Source organism: Channa argus, chromosome 20 (genome assembly GCF_033026475.1).
Source record: "Channa argus isolate prfri chromosome 20, Channa argus male v1.0, whole genome shotgun sequence".
In the NCBI taxonomy this organism is placed as follows: Eukaryota; Metazoa; Chordata; class Actinopteri; order Anabantiformes; family Channidae; genus Channa; species Channa argus.
In genome coordinates, this window is record NC_090216.1 from 4,956,261 (window position 1) to 4,980,694 (window position 24,434).

The 24,434-nt window shown below is 41.9% G+C and overlaps 1 long non-coding RNA gene across 1 annotated transcript in view; it reads left to right on the forward strand.

Annotated features, from left to right (window-relative positions):
* LOC137105325 (uncharacterized) overlaps positions 1-24,434 on the forward strand; it is a 104,362-nt gene that overhangs the window by 38,298 nt on the left and 41,630 nt on the right. Inside the window, exon 2 of the long non-coding RNA XR_010911795.1 lies at positions 12,112-18,915. This is a non-coding gene — a long non-coding RNA (uncharacterized lncRNA). The remainder of the gene's footprint in view (positions 1-12,111; positions 18,916-24,434) is intronic.

Consider the following 24,434-nt stretch of genomic DNA (forward strand, 5'->3'; position numbering starts at 1 on the left):
GAAGTCAGCTCTGCTTATTGCCCACTGCCAACCACCAAGTTCAGCTCAAGTGAGGAGTGTGTGTGAGTGTGTTCCTGTATAACTCTCCCTATGTGTAAGTGTACAGTATGTGTGCCAATTAGTGTCCCACTACAAACTGGTTACCCATTTAACCTGCTGCATAGAAAAAGGATTTAGTCTGCCCTTACAAAAAATTTAAAATGACCTGTGAGTGTGTGTGAATGTGCACGCACTCATACAAACGTGTGAGCCTGCATGTTTATCCTGCTAAAGGCCTGTGATGTCAGTGCTGTCTGGCGACGGGCTGGTTAATGCCTGAATGTTTTCCAGCCATTTAGCCCAGAGCCTACACATTGGGCACACACTCACAGGAGTAGATGGAGAAATGGATGAGAGAGCAATGATTTTAAAAAAAAATTAAAAGATGGTATGACGGGCAGAAATACAACAAAGAATGGAACGGGAGAAATTAATGGACAGTTCTAAAAGGTAATATGTGGGGAAGCATCTGCTTTTATTAAGATGGACGCTACATTCATTCTGACTTCCTCTGAGCTGCCGATTGATCTAATGTTCAAACTGTCATTGATAGTGGGCCTGTCCAGAGTCATTAACCAGAGAACGGGGTGACGGCAGCACTTGTAATAGGACCATCTGACTCGTGTGTAATAAGGGGAGCCTTGTGATGACAGGATTTCTGAGCAGTTATTAATGGACTCTCCAGGCGGTGTAGTCTTTGGCACTAAAAACTCTTGAACATTTCTTTTTCACATGTCATGTTCTCTAATTCACACTATCACAATTGTCTCCCTCCCCCCCACCCCCAACCTTCTTCCCTTGCTGCCTGTCTTCCGGTTTCTTACCTCCACCCTTCCCCGCCGATTCCAGATTCATTACTGACTGGCTCCAGGGAGAGAGGTTCATTGTCGGGATCGCTGAAGGATTTTTGGGTTTTTGACAGCTGAGCAGATGAGATGGTCGTGGCAAAGGCCTCATTACAGCTCCTTACTGAGAACAGCCTTGCGGGAGTTTTGTTTAGTGAAAGACGTCATTATGACGAGGTGAACATGCTGTCAAAGTGACAGGGAGAGTAGGTGGTGGCAGTGCATATAGGGCGGACATTGGTTCTGTGATTAGCCAAGAGCTGGCTCTCTACTCCTCCTCTGCAGTCTGGAGTTAATTAGCAGAGCTATTATCAAGCCTGGTTCATCCTCACAGACGAACAGACAGCGGCTCTAATCTAACCACACTCTGACATACAGTAGTCTGGGGATCTAATATATTAGATTTGTTAACTAGCTCTGTGAAGTAGTTGCACCCACTCTGCATCAAATGAACATATCATAGATTAAAGGGTTCAGGGGGAAATGGTGCCAAAGTGCCATTTTATTCACTGCTTTGTTTGACGTATTATCTCCTCGAAACATTTGATCTCTCTTGCATGGTCCAAGTGGAGCTCATCATTAATGAAGGGCTATCTCTCTCTTTCTTCCTCCTTCTTTTTTCTTCTCGGCCACTGCTGTCCCGATTGTGTCTCCTCGGACTCAGACATCACACTCGCACCAAATCTCCTGGAAGCACGAGGCGAGGGGGGAAGAATTCGGCTTAGCCGAGAGACAGCGTGGATATCGGGCCCCTGCAGAATCCCCTCCTCCCATTTGGGTTTCTCTCTCTCTTGGTAACTTTTCATTCTGTGCTGTGGAAGATTTACTGTAATCTGTCAGATCAAAGGCAACCATCGCAATCCTATTCCCCTAATCCAGTTTGATGGTGATTTTTGCACATGTAATAACACTGGCAAGAGGAGAGATCGCTTTTAAGCCAAGTTTTTATTCCCCTGCCCCTCTGTTGTCACAGTAATAATCATATTTATGAAAACACAGTGAAAGCCAGAACTATTTTAGTCTCTGATTACATATTGTATTAATAATGCTCTTTTTCAGTGACATTTTTCGTTAGTCCATGCTGTGGGTGATGCTGGTGATGATGTCTGCTTTGAATGTCCATTTTATATAAAGTCTTAAACTACATCTTCATTACTATCACATTATTTGTTTTAAAGAGTTTCAGACCACTAATGTCTTTTTCCCTTCAAGATCTATGAATATTAACACATTTCACTATGGATTACTAATTACATTTTTTGGCATAAAACATTCCACTCCAGCGACCGCTGAGGGTCCATTAGAGGGTTTAATCAAGTTCGGTTGTTACTGTGTCTGACAACCAAGTGCTGTTTTCACAGCCCTCCACTCTAAATAGGAAAGAATTAGCGCTCACATCCCTTCAAGGCATTTTCTAATTCCTCTTCCGATGTGCTTACTCCTTAACCCAGTGACAGGAAGAATCAGGAAACAGTTCCCTCGTTGGCCTTCACCTACAATTTCTTCCAAAAGCAGAGAAGAAAACATAACCTAGATGATGCTGAATTGTTTCTCTATTCCTCTTGGCTTTTTACAATTTCGAGTGTAAAAACAAAAAACCTCTTTAATATGTAACCTTTTGAGCTTCCTTGGCTGCATCATTAACCTTCTTTCCCTCCTCTGTTTGGCACCACACTGTTTGCCTTCAGTTTTAATGCAGCTAAGGTCTACTTTCTTATCCCCTCCTCTGCTCCCCTTTTACACTTTTTTTTTTTTTTTCCTAAATTCTGCTTTAGCCCATACTTTCACTGTCTGCTATAATCTTCTCAACCCTCTTACCTTGAGCTTCTCTCTGACCCTGCATTTGCATATTCATTCTTCTTTTTCCAACTCTGTGTCTTTCTCTCTAAAGCCCACTGTCTCTCCAACACGCTGTGGCATCACTGATACTTTGCATTCACCCTTCACACTCCCACCTTCCTTTTCCTTATAGTGTTACATGCAAGACTAAAAAATGTTCAAACTTTTATTTTCTCATCTTTTTCTAAGGCTCTCAAAACCCTATTTAACACCACATCGATGTTTTTGCCCACCACTTTTCTTACTGTCTCTCCACAAAGGGTTAAAACACATACTGTATGTATTTATTTGTTTTAAATTTGGCATGGAGTTACCAAAAAAAAAAAAAAAAAAAAAAAGTCAAGGGTATAATTTGTTCATTGTGCCTTCTCATCTTTGGATGGTGGATAATTTTGCAGTGTAATCATTGTCTCTTTGAACAGTAAGCACACACATACACACACATACACATTCCTTATTTTCACACAAAAATGAAAAGCAGCCCAATTCCACATACTGGATTAATGTAGAAAACTGTGGTTGCTTTGCTTCAAATTCAGAATGTTTCTTCGGTTTCTATTTTGCCTTTTTTCTTTCAGCAAGTTACAATGTTGATGGATCAGTTGCTGCTTGAATATTAAACTTTCTGCTATATATTCTGGCCCTTCATCATGAGATCTGCCTGTTGGCTGAAGCTTTGGGCAGTTTCCACTTTCATGTGGTGAAACCTGTGGAGTAGATAGCCCCTAGTGGTCATTTCAGAAATCGCACTTTCATGAAGTTTGCTCGCAAAATGCCTCTTTTACTCCAGTAATACATTTTTAAGGAGTATGCATACAACTCAAAGGGAAAATATTTTTGCAATACCAATGCAGGCTGTTGGAAAAAGAGAGAAATATGAGTGTGACACAGATTTACCTGGTTCACTGTGCTATTGAAGATGTGTGGATTCCAACCTACTTGTATTAAAATCCAGACCTGTTTCGTTGATATCAAATTAAAAGAAAGTGGCTTTAAATAGTTCACACAAAGTTTAAACATACAGTGTGTTTAGTTCAACTGCCAAATGTTTCATTTGTAAAGGGTGTGGTTTGTACTGATGTCACTGATTGATGTCCCTAAATTGTAAGTTTAGCTGGAACTTTTTAATTATAAGCTTTACACCGTATCACTACAGTCAGCGTTAGATATGGGATCATTGCACAGATAAGATGATACATTACCAATAAAACCATTTTCTGTCCTTTTGTCAGAGAGTATTTTCAGTCATTCAGTTTTACTTTAAGCATCTGAGAGCGCCAGAGCTCTGTGAAACAAAAGTGGATTATTGTTTCACATTTTATTTTGTTTCGACGTCATTTCACAGTTTATTTAGCATTTCACCCCCAGTTTATTTACTTTGGCGTAATGTTGAGATTGTGTTCTTTCAGCAGCTGTCACAGGAAGAAGGAAGTAAAAGCAGATTTGATGGATCGTGAGCACTTGCCAGGAAGATGGAGAGATGGATGTAAGGTATAAGATGGATGACTTGACGAGTTAATGGGATGGATGTGCATGTGTGGGAAATGATCATCAGGCCTGTTTGGATAAAATTAGGGTGTGCTTCTGTGTTTCTGACTGCAGAGGAGGAGGCATGGATGTGTGGGTGCTCAAGTGTCGTGTGAGTGTGTGTTTGCAGAGGTCCTGTCAGTGAACAGGAATGATTAATGGGGTTTTGCCACATGAAGGGGCTACAGACTAAACCCACAACCGTAACTGGAGCATAGCATCCCTCACGTCTTCCTCCCTCTTTCCTCCTCCTCCTCCTCCTCTTTTCCTCTTCCTCCTCCTTTCCTTGTCCCTTCCTCCTCCCTCCTCCTCACCATGGGCTTGTTTTTACACCTGCTTTCAGACCCCTCCAAAGGCAGGGAAGTGTTTTGTTTTTTTCTTCTGCAAGCTGTGCGTCTGCAGCGTGGTAAAACTGGGTGGCACCGTGCATAATCAACTGTTAATGGGAGCGGAACAAAAGTGCAACATAGCAAAAATATTCAAACGTTTATGTTTGACACAATGAATGAAAAGGTGAGATAATTGATGATTGATGAGCTCTTGTATTCAGAGATCACAGAGTTGGTCACAATCGGGTGTTCTGGGTGGAGTTTGGAGGAGGAGAGGGTGTTTAAGGTTTTTAGTGTGGCCTTCCTCTCAAGACTTGATGAGCTCAGTGCTCCAGCTGTCCCACAGTTGGAAAAGTCTTTGGGGTCAGTGTTTTGGCGGACTGCTGATGTGCCGCTGGTGTTGAGCCATTTGGTTTCGGTAATTCTAGCTGGTCAAAGGCAGTGTGTGGCAGGTGCCTCACAGTGTGCCAGAGGAGGGGACAATGACAACGGGTTGCATGAGTCACTTTCAGGCAGACGTGCTGGCACTGTACCAGAGGTGAATGTGTATTTTTCTGAAGGCTCACCGGATACATGTGATTGATGAACACTTGGTTGAATGTAGACAGGCATAGAAGAGTGTAGACCCTTTTTGACGCAGTGTGTGCGCATACACACGCACACACACACAATGTGCAAAGCAATGCCAGAGGCACACCTGTCTTTTCTTTTTCACAAAGACAGCTCTGGTGATGTGTCAGTTGCTGGTATTGTTTAATACAGTCAGGAAGCACTGAGACAGCAGTTCATATTTACCTCAGACTTGCCTGGACGAGGGCCAACAAAGTGAATCAAATGGGTCTTGTGAGCCAGGATTTCTTAGCCAGATGTTAACCGGCAGGAAGCATATGTAATCACAATGACTCTTCCTACCTGAAGGGGGATATGGTCCCCTTCCCTTTTTTTGAAACCAGCTAGTTAGGAGCTGTATTCAAATATGAATTGAAACGAGGAATCACTAACAGAACTCCACATATTATAACTATTATAATATATTTACTGCATTTAATTAAGAGCACTGGAGGTTACAATCAGTGTGCAGTCGACTTCTGAATTATATTAGATGTTTTCTTCTGTCCATCTTGGTTTATTCTAATATTCAGTGATTAAACCTTTCAGTTGCGTGAAAAATCGCATTGTACATGCATTATAATTATTTTTGCACGAGTTGATAAGGAAGGATACTTAATCCTACACTCAGTGCCCACTTCTGAGTCAATCCAATACAGACGCTCTGCTTTTCCAAGGTTATAATTTCTCAGTGTCCGGTGTAAAAACTGTGCAAAATCAGCATGCGGACAAATGATCCGCTGTGGCAACCCGGAACTCCCGGGATAAGCCTAAAGCACAAAAAAGTAAAAATTCAGCAAGAAAAGGGAAAATTCCCTCTTCAGCGCCAGTGTGTGGTTTGACCATTATGGACTCCTGTAGAAATGTAGTGACACAATAAGGGGGCCTCCATTAAGGGGACCTACTCCCTACGTATATGTATAGCTCATTCTAAGCTAAATCACAAACACAAAGATTTATTTCATTACACCGTAATGAAAACATAATTATTATATTCCATTTCTGCTGATCCCTTTATTTTACACACTGCACCTTTGATGGGTTGAGCTAGAATTTCTGCAAAACTTGTTCATCTTGTTTATGACTAGAAAAAGTCTGAATATGACTAACTTTTTTTTGTGTGTGTGTGTTTGTAGCTTCCTCATATGTGTGTCCACATTTCCTATTTATACGTGCACATGTCTGTGTAACTCGAGTTCAGAGTGTTGAGGCTCGGCTTTGTGAGCACAGCTGATAAGAGCACATACAGTAGAATGTGAAGGACTTCAGCTCCTTGCACTCAAACAGCTTCACTCCCTCATATCCACTTAGAGAAGTTGTTTCAACAGTTACTAACTGCCATTATTGGTTGGCAGTGTGGAAGTCAGCCTATGCAAATGGTGTCCAACAGGGCAAATGAAAGTCGACAGAGACTTCTTGCTTAGCCCATAAATGGAGAGGGATTTAAATTTCAGAGCAAAGTCTAGAGAAGATGCTAAAAAGAAAACTAAGCTAGATGAAAGAGGATTCTCTGGGTGCTTAGTGTCATTGACTTACTTTAAAATGTGTGACCAGTCTTGTTGTGTCTCAGAATTACAATTATCTCAAGCACACTTAAGTGTTTGCACTAACAATTTGCATTATTATTTTTCATATCCAGATTCAGCTGCAACCTTGTGCTAATGATTATGTACATCACGCCACAGTAATAGTCCACACATATTGTAACCAGAGTAGGCCCAAAGGTCACAAACAAAACATATCGACTCTGCTCTCGATTATAGAAAATGAACTCATGGTTTTGGAGCTCCACTGGCAGAATGCACGTGCCATTCCTGTCCCCTGATGAAGAAACCTATATTTGAGGGAAGATAGGCTCATAATCACTCTGCTACTCTGTCCACTTGTTATCCACACTCGCCGGCACCACTGACGAGCACAATCCCCCCTGGGCCCTGAAGCCAAAGTTTGGGCAAAAGTGCTTTACAGGAAGAGAGATAAACAGGAAGGGGAGAGAAGTAAAGATTGGCCAGGAACCTTTGAGGTAATGGGTATTGAGAGAGAGAGAGAGAGAGAGAGAGAGAGAGAGAGAGTGGATGAGAATTTAATTTGGAGTTGCACGCGTCATGTGGTTGTTCGTTGGTGGTGAGACTGAACAGTGCTTCTTTCCTGCAGGCTGAGCTTTTTTATCTTCAGTGATAATGACCTCACATTACAGAGCTGCAGCCCTGGGGAGACTTTGGATACGTTACCAGCTCCAGTACCCTCATCACAGAAGGCTGTTCCTCATCACGCAGTGGGAGAGTCAGCGATGAGAGGGCCATTTCCATTTGTACGCACATATTTGCTTGCTTACGCGTACATGTTCAGAATTGGACATGAGTGCACATGGACAAACCCAAACAGGCACACGCTCAACAACAACACCAATGTTAACACTGACGCAAAAACACTTGGGCCTATTTGTGCAGTTTTGCTGGACGCCTGAGTGTCTAGTGCAGAGCAGTCAGGAACAGCTGTCTGTCCAGTCCAGCAGGGAGACTGATAGTGCCCCCCTGCATAGCCCCATAATCTGGCGTAATGCCCTCAGTGTAACTTAAGCTCTCATGTCCCAGTCCCATCCTCTGCACCTCCCTAGCTGGCAGCAACTTCCATCTTACTGATGGTTAACACATTACATGATTATACCTCCCAAAGACGAATATAACCACAATGTGACTGAACCCTCCCATAACTGCTGACGATGAACAAAGGGACCTTGTCAAGTGGCATGAGCAGGGACAGACATACAGAAGGATCAGCCGTATCATGTCATCAGCCTAAGATCTGAGGATAATAATCCAATATATACCATGGATCCAAATATGCAAAACTGAAGTTTGTGGTGCTGAATGAATGCGTGATTGTTTATTTTTTTGTGAACAGTGCGATCTTCTGGCCAGCAGTTATCAATTTCAGAAGTGTGAGACGGACAGATCTGTGTTTTCCAAGGCAGAAACCAACATGTCCCATGCAGCAAGCAACATCAGCCTGGGCAAAGGACATATCCAGACATGCACACACAAACGCATCTTGACCTCCCCTTCTGCTAATGCGCATTCATTCAAATACCAACATACACATTCATGCTAAAGCCTCTTTTTATCAGATTTATCTCAGCCTCAATGCAGACAGAAACAAATGTGCACACACATACGCTATGTGCACACATACAGCAGTATCTAGCCAGCAGAAATGAGAGCTTCACCCTTCTTATTTCAAAACATGTTCTTGTTGTCTTTCTGACAGGCCAACCCACACCACCACCAAGCTGTCCCACTGAGATAAGCCGGTTGGCATTTTCATCATTCCGGCCATACTGATTGGACCATTATCATAAGAAAGAGGCTGAGAATCCAGGAGGCCTTCCCCCTGGACTCCGATTCATGTTCAAAGTTGGGATTAGCAATCTCGCCCCTCAAATCCCCTCAAACAAGGCAGGGCTGAGCAGGCAAATGAAGCAAGCATTCAACAGATAAGGAAGAGGACTCTCATGACTCAGTGGATGGATGGATAAATGTTTGGTGCAAAAAAAAAAAACCTTAAAAGCGAGAATCAAACTTGCAATTTAAAGTTCTCTACTATTCTACAAAAACGTATTTTCTGAAATATAATTTTAATTTGTATTTTTATATATATATATATATATATATAAATATATACACATACATTATTTTGTGTAAAACAAGTCCATTTGATGTTTCGGCAAATATGTTAAGAGCTTTTTGCTAAATCTGTTGGGACTTGCAGTGGTTACATCATATCTTGCCTTTGGTGTCTAATGGGAAATAGGAAATGGCACAGTGCGTCTTTTTTAAAGTTATAATTTGTTTTTTGTTACGTTATTTGTGGCTTAATTGTTTGCAGTATAGACATTTAATGTATTTGTAGAGTATTGTGTAATCCACCTTTCCCACTGGGGTTCATATACAGTAGCATACTCACACATAAGGGGCTCACAGGACGGCACGGACATCCGTTTAACTCATGGGGCTGCTCTGTCAGCTGCTTAGCTGCTAAATACGAGTATTGTTTCAATCAGTCAGTTATACCTCAGGGATCAGTCAGGACAATCTCAAGGCTTTATATGGTTAAAATTCTAATAGTTGCTTTATACTGTAGATGCATCTCTTAAAAAGTGACTTTTTTAATTTTCTAATATTTTCTCAAGCCCCAACTCTTTTTTTTTTTTCCAAAAACCCGTCCTAGAGCTTTTGTGCTGCTTCTCTGCCATGTGTCACTCCAGTAAAAAAAGCAGCGTTGACAGTTTTACAGTCACAAACCTTATCATTCTCTGCCGGTGTTTATTGTTGCCTCCCCTGTCTGTGCTGATTACAGAAGTGGACGAGAGTTGGTCTGCAAGTCACGGGCGAAGGGCATCATTCTGTTTTTATATACAGTATACACGAATATATTTAAAGTGATGGCAAAACTGTGTAACAGTTACCTGTCTGACTTAAAATAGACAGTCTTGTGTTTTAGCTTTAGTATAATAGAGCTGCTGGAGAGAACCACATCACTTGTCTGTGAAAAAGGAGGAGTCACAACAGCTTTCAAGTTGTCTCTTTGTTTAGTCTCTCTTCAGTGGAAAGTATAAGTTTCAGTTCTCTTTGATCTGCTGCAAACACATCTTCTAATGTAGGATTTGTGCTCTGTATCTGTTTGCGTCCATTGTTGTAAAATATGATTTATCTTATTTGCACAACCTAGCAGCCAGTATAATTCTCTTCTGAACAAACGGGGCAGCTGGCTTGCAGATAACTTGGCCTCTTACATTCAGTACTTTTCTTCTCTCTTCTCATGCTGACATGAAAAGACTGCGATATCGAGTGAGCACAAAGCACGGCACTCTCCAGGTAGCTGAATGATAGATTATATAAATTCAAGCCCATAACTCGCACACGAGAACACACTGTAATTACACTCACACCGGGGGAGCTCCGGCTCATCAGCACCCACAGCTCTGAGGTTGAAAGTGAAACGATTCTTCGACCAGGTTAATAAAAGGACAAACGCTGAGAATTTCATATAGCTGCGTAACTTTTCCCTTCAGTTATGCAAAGTCAGAAACTGCTGCATTGTAATTATTGTCTTAATTACTCAACTTCATAGCATGTGATTTTGGATAGAAGTTCATTCCCACCTCTAAGCTGTCAGGGAGAACAGAGCTTCTGAAAGTAGAAGTCAGCCACAATTAAAGTGACCTTTTTACTGTATATGTTAGAAGTTGAAATTAGTCATAGTCACATTAGTCATAACAGAGAGACTATTTTCATTGGAGCAGTTGGGCATTTTTACTTAAAATAGTCTTTATTGTATAATGCCTATAAGCTAATTTTGAAGTAAAACCCTGAGTCTCAAATAATCATTGTGACTCTAGACCACAGAAGACCACAAATCCCAGCAAACGCGGTGTAACCAACATTTGGTTTGTCAGAAAAGGGAAGAAGACCCAAAGCCAATGTAAACGGCACAGATGTACAGATTTCAAAACATTCAAAATAAATTAATTTGCTAATGTATAATGAGGTAGGAAATGTCAGCGTATTGTGATGAGAAATGCTGAACGTAAATAAAACTTAAAGGGGAAGCACCACGCTGTGTTTTCCATTTTTATGAGGGTTAAAACCACGGTGGCCATTAACCGGGAGTTCTAACGCACCCACAAATGCATGCATCAGCAAAGATGCTAAAAGAAATCCAGGAGTCGTGTTTTATTTCAAATATTAATTGCTGAGCATAATCAGCTGTAATCGGCAACACTGCTAACCTCAGCTGAGAGAACGCTGGTATTATTCCAAAAAAAATGCAATTCCATGACATTAAAAAAAGCGGCTGGCACCACAACAGTAATTAATGTCAGTATATATTATCTGATTAACATTCAGTGGATGAAAATGAATATGATTGTTCCCATCGATGTAAAAATCATTAAAACTTATGTATTCCAAAGGGGATTTGAATATGGGGTGGTTTTGCAAATGGAAAAATAGGGAATGTGCTCAATTAGAACTGATTGCTTAATGACAGTTTAGAGGATAATGAAGTGATTATTAAAGATGTGTAATGTAGAGCGAATTTTCTTGTGCATGTGCTCACTGCAGCTTTTAAAAGCCGTGTCAGCGTGATTTTTTTATTTTTTTTTGCTCGGTGTTCATATGTGTGCATTTCTGTCGCTCCCATTCGGTGACTCTGTCTTGCAGTCTGCCTGTTCTCTTTAAATCAATCCAGATGAGTGTAGTGCAGCATACAGCAGCTGCTTTGCTCTATTGGTGATTTATCATTTCATTAACCAGAACAAGGCCCCCCCAACATATGGCAGTGCTGTATTTAAGTACGCTGGCACACTTAAAAACACATTAAGCCAAAACATTAAAAAAAAAAAGCACTTGAGTTTATTGTTTTATATTCTTCCCCAATCAGCATGGAAGTTTAATCCTATTGCACTGCTCCTTTCATGGGATGCATCTCTCTTAAGTGAGAAGAAAAGAGATTCCACCTGATCCATGTTAATGTGTAACAGCTTATGGGCAAAGCTTATCTTTTAATGTTTACCTCCCCCTCCTTCTGCAATCACATTAAGCAGCTCTGCAAGCCTCTACATGATGTTTGCATTACAGTCGCACATAAAGTATGAAGTGAGCAAGGATTAGACTTAAGCAAAGGCTACACTCATACCTGGATCACATTAGACGTGGCAAACCAGCTGGGACTGCACGGTTTGCAAAGCAGAGTCATTTATACATTAGTCTGTTCAAAGCATAGGTGAAATATTTTTCACTGTTAGAATAGTGAAAATGACATAACCTGTTAGATGCACGTGGGTTGTGACAGTGGTGAGTTGAGGCATTATGAACACTGGAAGTAAAATATATGTCTTTGTTTCTGCGCGGATTTGTCCCCAGGTCAGATGTGACATGTCATGGCTCCATCGTGTTCGCTGTCCTGATCAGTTGCCTGAAACCCCGCATCTGGCTCCTTTTGGTGTGTGACTACTCCTTACCCTATCTCTAAGGGTAAGCTCAGCAACCCTATGACGTCACTGCAGTTACGTTGTTTTCTTAATGTGCTTTGTGTAAGCTTGCATCTACTTGGTCAAACATCTTTGGTTCGAAGAACAACTGCTTTCAAACCTTCTAGTACCATGAGTGGGTGTTTTAATGTAGTTCAACAAGAATGTGTGTAGTGTCTTCTAAAATAATATTCGATGTCATTTTATTTAGCTCCCTTGTTAGTAAGTAGACCTAAATTCAGTTGATAAAGATTTAAGAGCATTGTACCTGAATTACAATTTAATAAACTATTGTCAAACCCCTAGTGTGTAAATAAGGTTAGAATTTACTATTTATTATTGGTGAATAATGTAACCTTTATTTATATAGCACTTAGCAACAATCAGGGATTGACCTAAGCACTTTACATAAACGTAAAATATTAAAAATGGATATAGAATAATAGAATGAAATGCAATACAATGAAATAGAATAATATGAATAGAATGAAATGAATTTATTTTCAAAAACACAAGTTTCAGATGTAGATACTATGATCCCAGCGTATCAGCACCCGTGTTGTCTCTCCCCTTGGGGGTTTGAGGTACAACACACATCTACTGATCTTCCTCCATCTTGGCTTGTGCCTAATCAAAGCTTTGCCGCTGATGTGTGCAAGACCTTCCAATCACTTCTATGATCTCCCAGTTTTAACCCCCGTTGTCCATTCACTCCTTCCCCACTTGGTAAAATCCAAGTCCTTCCTCCTTTCTTCCTGAATGGCGCCGTCACCACCTGGTCTCCATTCACTTATTGATTGCCGCAGGCTATGGTGATCAGCTGGGTCTGGCTTGGTATTTAGCATTTATAATGCCCCTGTGCTTCAAAAGAGGCCTCCGTAAATACTGTCCGCCTTCTCTGTAGCCCCCACAAAAAATGTCTGCATGATCCTCCATCAGCATTCACAGGAGATCAAGTTAACCCACCAGAGAAAAGGCCAAGCCGCACATAAGGGGTCTCTACAGGGACTTCGTTCTTTATCATTATGATTATGTGTCAACACTGTGCCCCTTGCCCTCTCTTCTTTTGGAGTCAGCCAATTTAGGTGTACCCTAGTTATTCCTGCTTTCTCTCTTGACAGTTTGCATATCCAAAGTTGCCAATCAAGCCTAGGAAACTCTCTATGGCCCTTATTTTCCTCCCATTCGCCAGAATCCATCACTCATGGCACAATAGGACAAAAGGGGGTTGTACCGCTGGAGGGCAGTTGGTCGGTTGGGAGGAGTGGTGTGTGAGGTGTATAGGGCAGGGTGATACGGTGGAACTACCCCATTCTCTGGTTTCTAGAGCCAGGCAGAAGGGTTAATGACAGGTTGAATGGTTTTCTGCCCCTTCTCCTGAGCCAGCGGTATAGCTGGAGATAGGACTTCCATTGTTGCCTTGTGTCAAAGTGCACTGGGACAATGAGGACCTAAAAGTTCAGGGCTCACCTCTCAGTTTTTTTTTCATGTGCAGTGGGGTGTGCTGGCACTCAAGGTCTGTTCAATGCACTCTTTGATTCTGCCTGGTTTTCTGGGACAAAAGAAGAGAAAGTGAGTGTGCATGTGGGAGGAGATGGGGATTAGGGCAGGCATCAATCTTTAACCTGGGCACTGTGAACACCAAATACAGCTGAACTCTGACAGTGGCTCCCACTTCTCTGTGCCTCTAGTAGAGCTCGAGATAGGTGGATGACAAGTTCCCTTACTTACACACTTAAGTGTGTCCCACCACAGCATCCAAAGATGGGTTTCTTCAAACAATGACACTAAGTATCTTTAAACATAGGTATTTTGAGGTAATAAGTAAGAATTTACACTTTTTATTTCTTCCTACCAGGGTCAGTTGTCATTTGCATTGTTTAAGCCCTCTCTTCAAAGCCAGACTCTAAACATCTCCTCAAAAACTCTCATCGGGACTGAGACCTACCCTCTCTAATAACAATCATTCTGCAGCCTTTGCTTTGCTTAATCAAATCCACATGATAATACATTTTACACTGCAAGGCCCATTACTTCTTATTGGGTCCTAATATAGCAAATATACATCATGAGTGATGTGGGGTGTCTGCTTTTGTTTTAAGACATTTTAGGTGAAGGGGAGACTGATTAATTGACTGAATTTTGTCTAATACATCGTACCTCCATCAGCCAAGTACATTTTAAGCTGATATCTTCTCATCTGGAGCTCGAACCAACATGCTACAGATACAGGCCCAAAGAAGTGCCCCTTTGTATGGCATGTAGATACTTGAAGGAGTTTAATTTCCAGTCAGCGTCATTTGGGTTTTTTCCTTCCCCAATCAACCGCGGTGCACCGACATTCCATGACGTCTACAGCTATGCCCTTTAATTTCTGATAAGTGCAAAGTGCTCTGTTTTACGGCCAAGTTCTTAGTTTCTTGACGGACTCGTTTTTACAATCTGTAGCTAAGATTGATGGAGCTCTAAAACTATTCAACAAGCGTAACAATCAAAGCAAGGTCCCCGAACGTTATTGTTTGCCAAAGTCATTGGGGTGAAGGTAAAATGACAAACATGAACAATCCATCATTTATCAACTCTAAACGCTGTTTTGTTACACAAATATGTAATTTACATAGCTTTTGTTTTAATACTAATCAGGGAGTAACACCCACTTTCAAGAGTAATTTCTGAAGAAGTGCCAGTATTTCTAAAAACCAAACTTTATTGTCTCCCAGTGTCAGATTTACTGCTTATGAAAGCACCTTCACACTTTCAACATTGTTAGCAAATGACATTACTTAAAGAACTAGTCCATTAGGAATAATCAATCTGCCATTACCCTTTTTACTGAACATTTAGTGGGTAAAGGGCTGTGCAGGCCCTGGTCAGAGTATGTATCTAGTGCTTGTCTCTCAACCTCTTCTACCATTCCATCTTTCCTGAAAAGAACCAAGAAGCTTAATTCGACACCAACAGCTCCCATGTTTAGGCGACAAGCCCAATTATTTTCTTTCATACTGAGTTGCCTTGGCCTAACAAGAGCCTAGGCAGCAGTGTAAGATGGACCTGAAGAGGAGATTTTGGTTTTTCTTTGTTTTTTTACAGTAAAAGTTTCCCTGAATAGACATTTATGTTCCCCTCACTGCTGCTCCTCATTCCCACTGGCAAAGACAATGTGTTTCTACAGCAGCTCATTAATGACATAATGCCTGATTTGAAGGGGCTTTAAAGGAAACTGGGTCTCATTGTTGAGCCACTGTCTCCACTTGGAAAGTTGGTTCATTTTGAGGTGATTGTTGTAGATTAAGGCACTTGTGGCCTTTCAGAGTGGGGGATAACCTCTTTCATTCTGCTTACTTGCATTAGCATCCAAATATCCCCAAGTGATTTACTGGAGTTCTCCAAAGAAATAGACTGTAATTTGCATTTGACTTGGTTACTCTCAACTCCGACACAACAGTGTGTCTGTGTGTGTTGTTTAAAACCAAAGGCTATTCCAACAATATGAGTCTTATAAATGCACAAATTAAACAGTATTGTAGAAACACAGAAATTTAAACGTACACATGCATGCGTCCTGTATATAGCTTTAATTATATAGCTTTAATTCTCTTTTCGCTTTTTATTTTTCTGTTTATTTTTTTCATTTATTCCTTACATCGCTTGGTGCAGAGCGCACACATAAATAAGGTTTTACTAGGTTTTGCCCTTTAAATGTGCTGTACTTCATGAATTTCAGTTCTGTGTTTTACATTTGAGTTTTGCCCTTATTCAACATCAGACAATGGTGTTTTTACATTAGAATTGTAAAAGTTCCGACCTAAATGAGTGACCCCTCTGTGGTAGTTATCTCGGGTCATGATGTGGAATTGGGACACAGCTGGTGCCCACCACCCAATGACGGAGATGTGTTGACAGGACAGGAACCAAACGGCCCCACTGTCCACCTGCCACCTTATTCATTCCTGGTACCAGGGGCTCCTGCTGAGTGCCACCGCAGCAACCAAAGAACTCCCCACTGATTGGCCAAGCTGTTGCAAATTAGCACATCGGACAGCTTCATAGCTGTCATTAGTAACTAAAGAGATGAACTAAGGGCACAGAGGGGTCCCCTGCCGTGCCCCCGGTCCTCTATAATGACCTATCTGGGCTCTCTGAACATGGACAACAAGGTGCTTGCTCTGTCAGTCATTTGTCAGTACTACCTGCAGGCTATAGTGGGTCACCAGGGAGGATGGAACAGTGTCCAGGAAGGCATATACAGGGCCTGTGGGATCAGCTGTGAGTGAGTGCCCCAAGATAGAAGGAAGCGGGCAAAGACTGCAAGATCAGCAACATCATCAACATCATCACCCATCGGCTGTATCTTTGACCCCAACTTCTCATTATTGTGCTCATGTACGTTTCTTTAGGCCTTTTCTACCTTCACTACTTCCTCCTCCCCCGGCAACATGTGTGGGCCCACGGTGACAGATGCACAGCACCTGACCTCCAAAAAAACCCCATTACAGTTTATCCACTGTAACTTGGGGTCTAAAGGTCAAACAAGAGGCAGTCAGTAGGCAGCAGAAGGATCAGTTGATTTCATCAGTCTTAATGTGATGGGACATTATTAAAAGCTAGTTTCTGTTAATGAGGCGCATTTCCCTAGGTCCCTTTGCATTTACCATTATCTCAGTGAAGCAAGAACCCGTATTGATCCCTCACAGCCGAAGAACATGTGTGCCATCAACAACTCCTGATTCCGTCACTAATGATTCTCTGTAATTGCACTGAGGGCTTATTGATAAAGATTGCAGTAATACTTGAAATCTCATCTTATTTTTGTGTTTCCTTTTTAAAGAAGATATTTTATTTTGTTCATGGTAAATATAAAACTGGACAGAAAATGACTGCTGCAAGAGAAAATTAAGTTTTTTTCTGTACAACACGTCTGGGACCACTTGAATCTTCTGCCGCCGTCTATTTTTCAGGGGAAAAATGACCATATTGATTCTATTTGCTCCCTTGCAAGCCGTGATTGTCTGAAGGCCAGCAGAAAAGTACAGCTTCTCATACAGCCATCACCTCGCCATGCTCATTAAAGAATCACATCCCTGTTTAAAATGATTTCAGTGTGCTAACATTTGATCCAAGGTAAAAGCCTTATGTTTTGCATATTTTGTTTTTATCTGCTTAAATTTCCCATTTCTGCCTTTCATTTACCTCACTGACTTTGAGCAATGACATAATTTTGTTGTCTGATGCCATCTTTTTTTTCTGTCTGGATCCTAATGATTTTTTTAATTACAAGAGATGCAGCAGCCACGCAACAATAGGCCTCAGTGACTGCACCCACCATGGTGCAATTATCTTTGGATACAACATCCTGGTGTGTCCTGCAGCTTGCACCTGAGACTAATGATTCTAATGTAAGTGGAATGTGTTATCTTTCACATCCGCTGCATCGTTACCTGTCCTTTGCTTTCACATCCTTTCTCATATTTTTTATTTATTAATTTTTTTGTCCTTTCGGCTTATCTCGTGAGTTCAGGGTCGCTACAGCGGATCATTGTCCACATGTTGATTTGGCACAGTTTTTATGCTGGATGCCCTTCCTGACGCAACCCTCCCCAATTTCTACCGGGCTTGGACCGGCACTGCACAGCTCGGGATGGGAATGGGCTTGGGCCCACAGACACTTCGACATACAGCCGGGACCGAGGATCGAGCCACTGACCCTGTGGTCCGTGGACAACTGCCTTTACCAACTGAGCTACAGCTGCCCCCTCACATACACATCACATCACATACACATACACTGCTAAATTTCCTCATCACTTGATTAAGACTCCTTGTGTATTTCCGCCTTGGTAACCCTGAATCTGTCCTCGGAGTCTCAAACATACCAGTCTGTTTTCACTGGACCTTGTTTACTTCCTGTAGCAGGATCCTTCATCCTGAGTGCTGAGTCCACCCCTGGGGCCCACAGAGATCTCTTTCAAGTATTTCAAGTAGTCTAAGGCACTGAGCTCCCTCTTTTGTCCACACAATGTTATCCCCTTTATTTTTCTTTTATGTTTGCAGCTATGTGCGCTAGCGAAGACGGTATCATGTTCTTTCAGCAACACTTGTTTTCTATTTGGTGTGGAATGTTTCTCTTGACTCCTTGCCCTTCACCAGAAGCTGTTTGCATATCTGAATGCAGAAAGGCTCTTTCAAGTGGTCCATGTCAGCTGAGACACGGACAGAATGGGGGAAATTTAAGAGGAGGAGGAAGATGGTTTTTGAATGATTACCCCAAGGGCATTGTAACTATCAACATCTAATCATTTTCATCTTTTAAAACTACTTAATAGTCCATAACATTGGGGAATTTAACAATAGATGGGCTTTCATTTTTAAAGTGCTTAGCGATAAGTGGTTTGTGTGATAGTATTTAATCTTCCAAAACATTGTTTTTTTTCAGCTAATGACATTTTGGCCTATTCTTCGGCCTAGTTTGTCCTCTCTCAAATCCCTCTGTCTCTCATTCCTCCATTGTAGCATCATCACCTCTGCTTACATTGCGCTCTAAAGGTGAAGGAGGAAGTTTCCAGATGGTTTAGCACTTGTCAGGGTGACTTCAATGACTGCAGATGCTGTCCAGATGCAGGTCAACGATGGGGTGCAGGACGCTTTCCAAGTGACTTACAGCATGCTGTAAAAAGACTCTATGGGACGAAAGGAGACGGTAAACTCTAAACTCCACTTTGCACAATGAGGCCAATAGGCATGAAGTGCCATGAATTATGAGTTCCTTAGTATTGAATTTAGATTTCCTTTAATGTTCTAGGACCTCGTTTTTGACAAAGTTGACACTTTATTCGAGGGGTCCGGAGGGGGGTGGGGTGGGGGAGGGGTCTCACTAGTGGTTCTGTTCTGGATCAGTGGAAGCATTAAGTGGCACGTTAAGGTTTGCAAATTTGGCTGAATTATTGCATCTGGTCAATGAAGGAAAACAATGGCTGCAAATACCTTCATGTTAACAGCTCTGTTGTGTTTTAGCTTTGGTGGCATTGTGGCTGTGTTGGGCACTCTACTCGCCAAATATTGTGGAACATTAACTTTTGAAGTGGAGTGATTTTCCTTCCTGTAAGCTCTAAACCGGAGCCTAAAGTCACTTTCATGTATGATTAAGACTCTTCAGGCTGAATATAATCGCTTTTTGTTTGGCCATCTATTTTATATGACTGCTGAATTTCCCAGTGAAGCACAATTAGCTCCTGTGAAGTGACCAAATGATGCATAAAAGCCCTGATGCCCAGGGAGCAAGTGCTGAGGCGCAGAATAAATCGGCAGCAGTGTACCATCTACTTTGCTTTCAAACACTTTATGTGCTTATGTTTTTCTTTCCTAATTAACCAGAGTCGTTTAAATGGCCCCAGAGTGCCATGTGACTGAACTAATAGAAATAAAGTTTCTCTAATGGACTGAGGGCAGGGTATATTATTTTGCCCTTCACACTGGCCCCTAATGCACCCCTCAACCAAGCTGTGGTCCATTCTTTAAACAATAGCCATAAAAGCCAATGAACCATAGGAATATGTTTGCCATATGGCCTTTGATTGTTAGGGGGGGAAATGGAAGGAGAAAACAAGAAAGCATAAAGGGGCTGAGTGGGGTGTGAGTGTGTTAAAGGGAGAGGGGGGTCCTCAAAATTCACAAAGCAACATGGGGGCTACAGCGAAGCCTGTGAGCGTTGGTAGTGTGAACATTATCCAGACGGGTCTTTGTATGTGTGTGATTTACAACACTGCAACTGCAGCAGTGTTTCTAGAGATGAAGGGTGAAGGCTTTTATGCAGGCTCTGGCAGTCAGGCTGACGGGGGGCTACATAAACCAACAGTCCTGTGCAGACCAATATATCCCAACATTCACAGGGGAACCCTGTGTTTGTGCCCTACGGTCTACTGCTACAACATTACAGCGGTTACACCCAAACTCTCTTAGGACCCTTATGCTGTGTTCATTGGTCTGAAAATCTACATCTAAATTGCCATAAACATATGTTGTGGTTACTGATATAAATTTTAAGTTTAACCTCACGGACCTTTATATGTTGCACTAGTTGCCACCTACCACCTAATGTTTTTTTGAGTCGACAAGTTTTTGTTTATATTCCAAATTTTTACTGACTTATTAATAAAAAAGCAGCATTCAGAGCAAATACGCTACTACTGTTGCTAATGTTATTAAAATATTAAAACTCAATTTAAAGCATGGGAATGCTGTCTCATTCTTGTCTGATGCAGGACTGGAGTGCTGGACCGCTGGAGTTTTTCCTTTTATGATGCACAAAATGTTTTCATTTGGTGAAAAGTCTGGGTTGCAGTTAGGCCAGTTCACCACCTGTACTCTTCTCCTGCAAAGCCTTGCTGTTGGATGTGATGGATGCAGTATGTGGTTTATATTGTCTTGCTGAAATATGAGCAGCCTTCCCTGAAAAAGACATTGTCTGAATGGGAGTATATGTTACTCTAAAACCTCTGTCCTTTTCAGCATTGATGGAGCCTTTCCAGATGTGTAAGCTGCCCAAGCCATAGGCACTAATGCAGCCCCACACCATTAGAGATGCAGGCTTTTCAACTGTCCGCTGATAACAAGCTGGGTGGTTCCTCTCCTCTATAATCAGCAGGACACAGTGTCCATGGTTTCCAAAAGAATTTTAATTGTATCCACGTATGACGACTTCTTTGCATGATACAGCTTTAACTTACATTTGTGGATTGAACGGTGAACTGTGTTCACAGACAGTGATTTCTGGAAGTGTTCCTGAGCCAATGCTGTGATGTTCAGTAGAGAATCATGCCTGTTATCAATGCAGAGCTGCCTGAGGGCCCGAAGATCACACGCATCCAGTTTTGACATTTGGCCTTGTCCCTTGCGCACAAAAATTCCTCCTGATTCTCTGAATCTTTTGATGATATATTATACTGTAGATGGTGGGCTCTGCAAACTAGTCACTATTTTACGTTGAGGAACATTGTTCTGAAATTGTACCACAATTTTTTGATGTAGATTGGTTAACCGCTGCCCCTCTTTACATTCAAGAGGCTTTGCCTCTCAGCATGGCTCTTTTTATCCCCAGTCATGTTACTGACCTGTTGCCAATTAACTCAGTTGTCAAATGCTCCTCCATTTGTTTTGGATTACAGCAATTACTTTTCTAGCCTTTTGTTTCCCATCAGCTAACTTTTTTTGAGTCATTAAAATCAAAATGTGCTAATATTTTCCATGAAATGTTACAAATATACAGTTTCAACATCTGATCATCATACGGATTTTTGAATGTGTGAGGTTTATGTGTGTACATATAGCTATACGGCCTTTGCTGTGGATATTCATGCCACTGTATCCTGTCTTATCGTGCCTCAGCCCTGCTCTTTTGTCCTGGGATTCCACAGCTTTCCCAGCTACACTATATGGGCACTTAGTAGCTTGACAGTCCCCTTGCTATCAACCCAAGCCTGCTATCTCCTGATGGGCCATGGCAGACACTCCATTGAGAGCAGATTACAGCATTCATCTTTGTTCCTCTAATCACCCTGTCTCTCTGTCCATGTTCATGAATTGTGATTTCAACACATGCAAAAGATGGGAAAGTAGCTGACTAATTAGGTTTACTAATCACTGTTTCATTAGCCTTTAGGTTCAAATCTCTTGTCCTTTAAGTGTTGTAGGACAAGCTTTGTTTAAGCTGCTGGCACCAATTTGTCATTAAAAGAAAGACATTTGATGCTGTCACACACACTGTCCAGACAATGGCGGCAAAGCTGATCTTACCATAAAAGCATTGTCTCAAAAACAGAACACACTATGATATAGTGTGGACATTTAAATTACTTGTAATTCTATTTTTGAGGCTTTTTCTCCAAGATGGCTATACGTTGTTGCTTTCATAGCTTTAGTTTAAAAGACTTAACTTTTGCTGAAACTTGTGATGTTAGAGGTGTGTGTGTGTGTGTGTGCATTCGTGCTTGTGCATGGCATTATTCTGGTTCATACAGAAGACTTTGCACTGACCAGATGTTTGTCATCTCAGAACTGTCCTAGCAGTTTTATCTCTGGCTCATATAGCTGCTGCTCCTCCATCTGTTGCCCCCAATGATAGGCAGACAGTTGTTAATGTTATTACCTGTATCTCTTTGCCTTTTCTGCATGCATGTGTGCACATGTGTACAAACAGTTGCAAGTGTCTGTGTGTGCGCACTCTGTAGTACAGTGGAATGGATAGATCATAAAAAAGTATCTACATAACCCACAGTGAATGGGCCTCTCAAATTTGCCTGTTTATAATTCAGCAGAGCTCCAAATAACTTGGCTGCTGAGTATTCCATTCCCATAGGAGCTCCTGCCATTGCCAGGGGAATTTATAAGGCTTCATCGACACCATTCAGAGAGATTTTACTGCCGTCCGTCTGACCAGTATGATGGACTTGATGACAGCCATCTGTGTGTCTCTGTCTGTCTGTCTGTCTGTCTGCCTGCAGAGCTTAAAAGCAGCCTTGTTCTCTCTGCTTAATGCCAGGCTTGAAACGTTCTGGATACTCTTTCTTTCTATTACAGCTTGTAATTTTGCAATGTGTCCTGCCATTGCGTGTGTGTGTGGCCTGAACATTCACTGCTATAACCACAATTATACATTGACAGTATTATTTGCTCCATATAGAGCTGAGAGATTCCTATTGTGCCCTTTAACAGCGGGTTGCATTGAAATTAAAATCCAGTGCAGGCACATGCTTTGTGCACCTCCTTGTGTGGCATGTGCCCATCACGATGCTACTGCATGACTCTCGTTTACACTATGTAACGGCTAATCCCTGCTGTTGTCAAATGATTTTCAACCTAAAATTACCAACCTATTAAGAAATCCTCCTCCCTTAAATTTGACATTTGTCTGTATAACTTTTACAAGCTCCACTTTAGTTTATTCACATAGAAAGTAAGCTGTTTTGTTGGCTATCATGTGTTCGCTGATGTTCCCCAGCTGTTAAAGGAGCATTCCCTGACGTTTAGGCCATTGTTCTTCCATTTCCACACTTCTGGCTGCTCTAAATCCACCACAAAACTTCCGTCCATCTGTTTTTGCCACGTCCAGTGCAGTGTTTCAACCTCCCTGCGCTTTCATTGCCGATAAAATGATTAGACCCTCAGTGTGAGTGCATGTTGGCGTAAGTGATTTTGATGTATGGCAGAAGCTGAAGTTGATTTACTCGGCGCCTGCATCGGCTGCCAATCTTCGCTTTATTTGCTCGGCATGATGGACGCCAACAGGGTCAGGGCTCAGCTATGTGTGGTGGCGACCTTGGCCCAGTCTTGACCTTTGAAATGGATTGGTATGGTGGGTATTAGAAAGTTTTGCATCTGCAGGTTCAATAGGGGCCTTTTTTTCACGTGACAGATGAATGACTATGTCTATAGGGAAAAAAGGGGGGAAAAAAAACAGTGTGTCCACTTTCATCCCTTCAACTGGGGCTTCAGGGAAAGTTAGATCCCCAATCTACTCCTGGGGTTATAGCTCGGCCCTCCAGTGGCCAGGGATCATGTTCCTAAATAAACTCCAGGCGTCCCTAGGGACCCACTGAGGTAGAAGTACACCTCGGATCAGGGTCAGCTTTGACCGTGTATATTTTATTGTGGGAGGGTAAAAAGCAAGACTGAATTTGTGTGTATGACTTCATATGCGATGCATGTGCAGCATTGGTGTTTGCCTGTGAACATGCAAGCACCAATGCTGCATTGTAAGAGGTCAGATTCCCATGTGAGATGACCACCTAATCGAAATCTAATCTTAGCCAGCTGCACATCCTCTGCCCCTTCAGCGCTATCTCTCTTTTTTTTTTTTTCCTCCAGCCGAGGGAAAATTATTAAAGCTACAAATTACCAAGACCCAAAGGTTCTTGCACCAGTCGTGATAGCAAGCAGATGGCAGGAAGACTAGCAGAGACCTAGCCTTTCTCCCCAACCCCAACCCCTTACATAAAGCACAATTTGCATTTCATGAGCCTTAATTGCGTCTGTTGCCCTCCTCCCCACCGGCTTTGCGATTTTGTGCCTGTCACTGTGCACCCCCGAAACCTTGAAGGAGCTGTGATAGATTAAGGTGGACCTTCTGTTTGCTTCCCCCTCATTGTGTTCCAGAAATTAGAAAATATTATCTCCGTTAGGCTCCAAATAGAAATAAAAGGGGGGTGTGGGAGGCAGGAGGTG